Genomic DNA, 5,745 nt, shown 5'->3' with positions numbered 1-5,745 from the left:
CGTGAAAAAATAAAATTCAAAATATTTTCCTTTTAATGAACGTTTAGTCTATTTGATGCCAGTTCTGAGATGGAGCCTTGTTCTGAGGGACACGTTCACCTGCAGCTCTCCTGCACTTTACCTTCCCTTCTGCTCCCTGCCTCTCGGCTCATTTTGTGCAGTACTGGGGCAGGAGCCATTCAGTCCCTGCTGTGGCTGAAACGTTCCTTTACCTGGAAGTCTGCAAAAGTGAAAGGGATGGCAGGTCTTTGAAATCCATTTTAACGTCTGGTTTTATATTAAAGAATTCACATCTGATCAACTTCTGACAATGCCTTTGTGTTTTTCAGCAAAGTGGTTACCTGCTAAGTGCTACTACACTGTCCCAAAACGCCCCTTCCAGACCTTGAAACAAATGAGGGGCACTGCTGTTGTTGGGACTGAATAAATGTTTCCTGGTGCCTCTTGCCATGTGAGCCTGAGCAGGAGCCCAGCTCCCCGCTTCCCGCTGGGATGGGTGAGCAGGGTGAGCTCTGCGGGGAGATGTCTGAGCGGGGCCTCTGCTCGTCCTTGCTGCCCTGCCCAGCTTCTCCAGCCGCTGCTCTCTGCAGGGCGGGCAGTGGCGGGCTGGGGGTGCAGAGGGCTTGTGGCTGTTTTCCCCACTGCTCTCCGAATGCTTCAGCCCAGTTACATCCAGCTGGGCAGTGGCAGCTCCTCTGGCAATGGTCTGTCTGGCACAGGCCATCCTGCGTTGACAGCACGTCACCCCGCTGGTGCCACAACTGGCAGAGGTGCTGCTGGATGTCACTGCCCTCTATCTGCACCTGCCTTCCCAGGGAGGAGGCCCAGGCACCTTCAGGACATTTATATCTGTTAGTTCACTCTCCCTGGCGCCTTTAGGAAATGCTGACATATTCTTCATCTCAGTGATTCAGCCCCACTGAATTGGGGCATTGGGCAGCTCTTCACAGAAATAATCTGCCACACTGCAGAGCCAGCAATCTCCCTTTGATTTGGTTTGGTTTTCTGTTTTCTCCATCTACCTGATGTTCCTCAACCACTCATCAGGAAATTGTACATTGAGTGCCAGAGACGTTCAGGGCCCTGGAGAGGAAATGCCCCCAATTCTGGCTGCATCATTCATCTGTGGGAAGGGCCAGGAGCAGTTACCAGCTCTAGGCTCCTGCACAGTAGCAAGTCCTCTCCTCCTCTAGGATCTCCCCTTCTTCCTCTTGGATTTTTGTAGCTGTGGGAGCCTCACTGCTCTGCTGAGGGATCCTCCACTTGCCTGGGTGCCTGCAGCCCGTGTGGGTGATTTCCTCCTCACTGGGACACAGTAGCCAAGGCACCCAGAGCCTGGATGCCAGCCTGAGAGCTCTTTGACAGCCTTATTTGCAAGCCAAAGGCTGTTTCACTAGTTAGGAAAATAAGCAGCTGGATAGCTTCTCACTGCTCTTCCCTGGCTTGTTAAAGTAGTAATAAAAATTAAATAATACATAGTTAATAGGAAATACAATGAATACATTAACAATTAGAACTAGGATAGGTAGAAAACTGACCCAGGAGGGGCTGACTGGAACCAATAAGGAAGTGAGTAGAGGGGCCAGGGGAAAAGAAGTGGTAGTTACACAATAACAAAAACCTTTCCTTTGGTTTTTGTGATGTTTGAAGGGGGGATGAGTTGATTTGGTTTCCTGTAAGTGCTGATGCAGAAAAGGCAAGTGTTTTGATAGTTTATTATTTTATAAAAGTAGCATAAATATCAAATAAGGCTGGGGATGGTTTTTTCCAGACCTGTGACAATCAATGCTATAGGCAAAGAGCATTTAAATACTACAAGCACAGGTGGTTCAGAGGCCATGTACCACACAGACTTTTGTAATATTTACTGGAAATCTGCAAATCTGGAAAAAATGTTACTGTTCCATTGAAGATAAAAATTTGATAATCATCTCAGCACAAGCCCAGGCAAAATCAGGATAAAGAATTACAGCTGCTGGCACCAAGTAAAGAAGGAAACATAAAAAGATTTAAACACAACAAACACATCCTATATTATAGTTAGAGCATGTGTGCCCTAGCTTTGAACAGACGACTCCAGTGCTGTGGTAGTGCAGGGTCATGTGCTGGGCTGTCCCTGGTGTGACAGCACCACTCTCCAGAGCCAAGCCCCATGTACCACCACTGCTCACCCCTGCTCTGCCTCTCACCTGATTTTCTGCTGTGCTTTAGTTGGAGGTTCACTGTAACCAGCTCCTCTGTGGAGCCAAGGGTGGGGTGTCAACAGCCGCAGAGGGGTGACTCCCATTGTGGTTGGTGCTTGTTCTCCTGGGGGATGTCTGTCAGGCCCACTGCCCAGAGAGGCCAGTGCTCCTGTGCTGGTCAGGGGCTGAGGAGTCTGAGTGAGTCTCTTCTGAGGAGCCAAGTGTTTGAAATCAAGTTTTTGATGGAAAAACTTGTGCTCTGTAATCAAAGACCAACACAAAGCACCAGCCTTGACAAGAGTGTTTCCAACAGGGACCACAGAGGTGTTCCTGCCCTAGGAAGCAGAAAGCCACATTTTGAGATTTTTAGTCTTAGGAAGTTGGTTAGAAGCTCAAAGAACAACAGAAAAGTACAGTGTCAGACAGGGTCCAAAAGACCTGCCTTGTCCTATTTAGATTTCTTGGTCTCAGTTCAGTTGCTCCCATCCAGGCACAAAAGCCACCTGTGATTGAATGTCTTTGGACTCCCAGGTGCTACACAGGTCCTGAGGGGAATCTACACATGATGGTGTGCCCAGAAACAAATACAGGTGAAAAGACACTTCATGACAGAAAAAAGAAGGATGTAACAAAGACTTACTTTTCTCTTGCACTGGCATGAGAAAATTTTTTTCTTAATCTGATACTGTAAAGATAGCTGTAAGAAAACTAGGACATATTTTGTTTGACACAGCCCAGAAAAACAAAGAATGCCAGGATTGTATCCATTTGAAAGCATGAATCATAATTAACAAGCACTCACAGGTACAGAAGCTGGGATGTTGCAGCCAGTCAAATGACTGGCAGAGGCAGAGAATACTAAGATTAAAGAAGTGCTTGAAACCAGGAAAATTAATATATGCTTTATATATTTACTCTATTTTTAAATGCCATTATGGTATCATTAATACCGTTTTGCCTATCTATCATGGCCTTACTAAGAGAGCACTTTCATTTCCTTACTTCTTAGGTTTTTAATGCAGCAGTTGTGCTGGAAAGTTTCTGGCATGGAGCAATGTGAATTCTCTGTGGGTAGTCAAAGCAATGCCAGTACTTGTCCAGACTCACTGAACTCCTTTGGAACAGCACTCAAAGCTGTTACCAGACTGGACAGGAGACCAGTATCACAATAAACCTAACGTGGATGCAGGAGAAAACACCCCACAGCCCTATATTGCCATGGAAAAGATCTTCTGTAGTACAACAAACACCTTGCAAAAAGACCCCAGCAAGCCAGGATAGTGATACCATCTCACGGTCACTGCAGAGCAAGAGAACCCTGACCCTCCTCTTGTTAGAGCAGCTTGGGGCTCAGGGCTCTCACCACAAATTCAGATACTTCACATGTGCAGGCACAGAGCCTGGGAAGGATCAGAAGAAGCAATGCTGCAGAAAGACAAACAGCCTGTGCTGCAAGTGTCCTGTGCCAGGATTTCTGTGTGAGTCTGAAGAGAATCCCAGCAGGAGTGCAGCACTGGCTCCTGTGTGAGGTTGGGGATGATGATCCATGCCACTGGGGCCAGGTAGCTTTACCTGCAAGTGCAGACCAAAACCTTCCCCACAACTTGGATATTAAGTGCCTGCTCTGCCAAGGCTGGCAGGCAGGATCCTGGTTTGGACACTTTCCCAGGAGTCCCAACTTGTGCTGGGTCAAGGGGGCCTCCTGACAATTGCACACAGAGATGGAACCAGCCCCCTCTCCTCCTCTGGCTCTGGCTAGAAGGAGAAATGGCTGCTGGGCTGCCAAGAGTGGCTGAGCAGCGACTCCTTTTCTGACTAGATATTCCTTTTCTTCATTGAGAGCTTTTGAAATGAGCTGAAGACAAAGAAATGAAACCTAAGTACCAGCCTGGCCACTTGCAGGAGGTCAGTTACAGAAAGGACTGGATAAAAAGAGATTTCCCTCTTGCATCAGGGACACAAGGAGACTGGGAAGGGTGTGCTAGCAGCTAGGTACCAGCTGCCCTGCATTTCCTGCTGTAGAAGATCATTAAAGCAAAGAGAAAGCCCTGCACATGAAGGACCATCCCTGGCTCCTCAGGGAGGGGAAGGACTTGATTTACTATCTGTGTTCAAATAAGTGATGTCCCCCACAATACACATCCATCTGAGAAATACACCAGTGCTTGAAAGAAAAAAAGATTTGGCAATTGATGTCTCTTCAGTATGACACAGCTCTTACATAAAAGAAAACTAAATTAATGTGATCTTGACTTGGAAACTTGAAAGTGATTCCAGATTACAGAACAGTCTGTTAGAGTTGAGCTCCAAGTGTCTAAAAATAACATTTGTTCCCCTTCTTATTTATTAATTTATAATTTTTGGAAGAGCATATAGTGAGATGTAATGCAAATGGCAGGTAACATGCAGCTAGTCCTGACCGCTCTGCCTATAGTAGTCAGGAGGTTGGACACTGGAAGAGCATCTCTAAAGGAGAGAATCAAGGCTGAGGGTGCCATATCCATCCTTTAGTTGTCCCGGTGGCTTTTGCATGTTTGGATGCCCAGGGTCCTTCCTGCAGTGCAAGATCACCCCAGCAGTGCTGGGAATACCATCTCAACCACTGAGCCCTGTGCCAGCACACCCTGCTGCTCCCCTGCAGGTGGGCTTTTCTTCCCCATTGCACGAGGGAGTCAATTCTTGTGTCCAAAGCCTTATCAGACCTGCCGCTGCTTAGCTTATTAGTACTAAGAGGCTTGTGAGTCTTAAATCACTGATCCTATTAGTGGGATCAATATTAGGAACCAATATTAGGAGTCCTGTTCCCACTTGAGGCTGCCAAGTCCAAGGGGCAGAAATGACAGGGTTTCCTTTTGGTTTTTGGTTGGCGTAGCCAAGATCAAGTTAAGTTCTGCTGACCGACCGAATGATGGCCGCTTCAGGAGCGCACGGCTGTTCCTCCTCCGTCGCCACGGCTCCATGAGCGTGCGATGCTCCGGGCTGCAGAGAGCGGGTTTGAGCACCAAACACACACTCCGAGAGCTTTGGGCAGAGGCGGTGCGGGATGTCTCCGAACGAGAGGAATGCTGGGCAGCTTTCCCAGCTGATGTCCGCTTAGAAAGCTTGTGGTGCTCCTGACCTGTGGCGCTCCTGGCCTGTGGTACTCCTCTTTGAGGCACGCAAGAGGCAGAAGGGGCGGGAGAAGGGAAGGGCTCCGGCGGAGCAGGAAAGCCCGCCGGCTGCAGCTCTCCCGGAGTCACCGCCCCAGCCCCTCTGCGGCAGCACCGAGCTGCTCCATGGCAGAAGCCTCATCTCCCGGGCACCTCCCTCGCCCCCGGCGCGGCTGCCCCGGCGGGCCCGGGCCGCGGTCGGCAGGTGGCGGTGCCGGATAAGGCCGGGGACCGGACAGGGAGGGCCGGGGGCCCGGGGGGGCCGGGAGGGCCGGGGACCGGGAAGCCGTGGGCCGGGAGGGCCGGGGGCCGCTCAGGCCCGGAGCGGAGGGACGCTGCCAGCGAAGCCGCTGCCCGGGGCTGCCGGAGGCGCGGACAGCTCGGAGGGCCCCAGAGGGAGCCCCGCGGGCAGC

Source organism: Fringilla coelebs (assembly GCF_963513975.1).
Source record: "Fringilla coelebs genome assembly, chromosome: 2".
In the NCBI taxonomy this organism is placed as follows: Eukaryota; Metazoa; Chordata; class Aves; order Passeriformes; family Fringillidae; genus Fringilla; species Fringilla coelebs.
The sequence above is the reverse complement of the archived record's forward strand: the minus strand, read 5'-3'. Positions refer to the sequence as shown.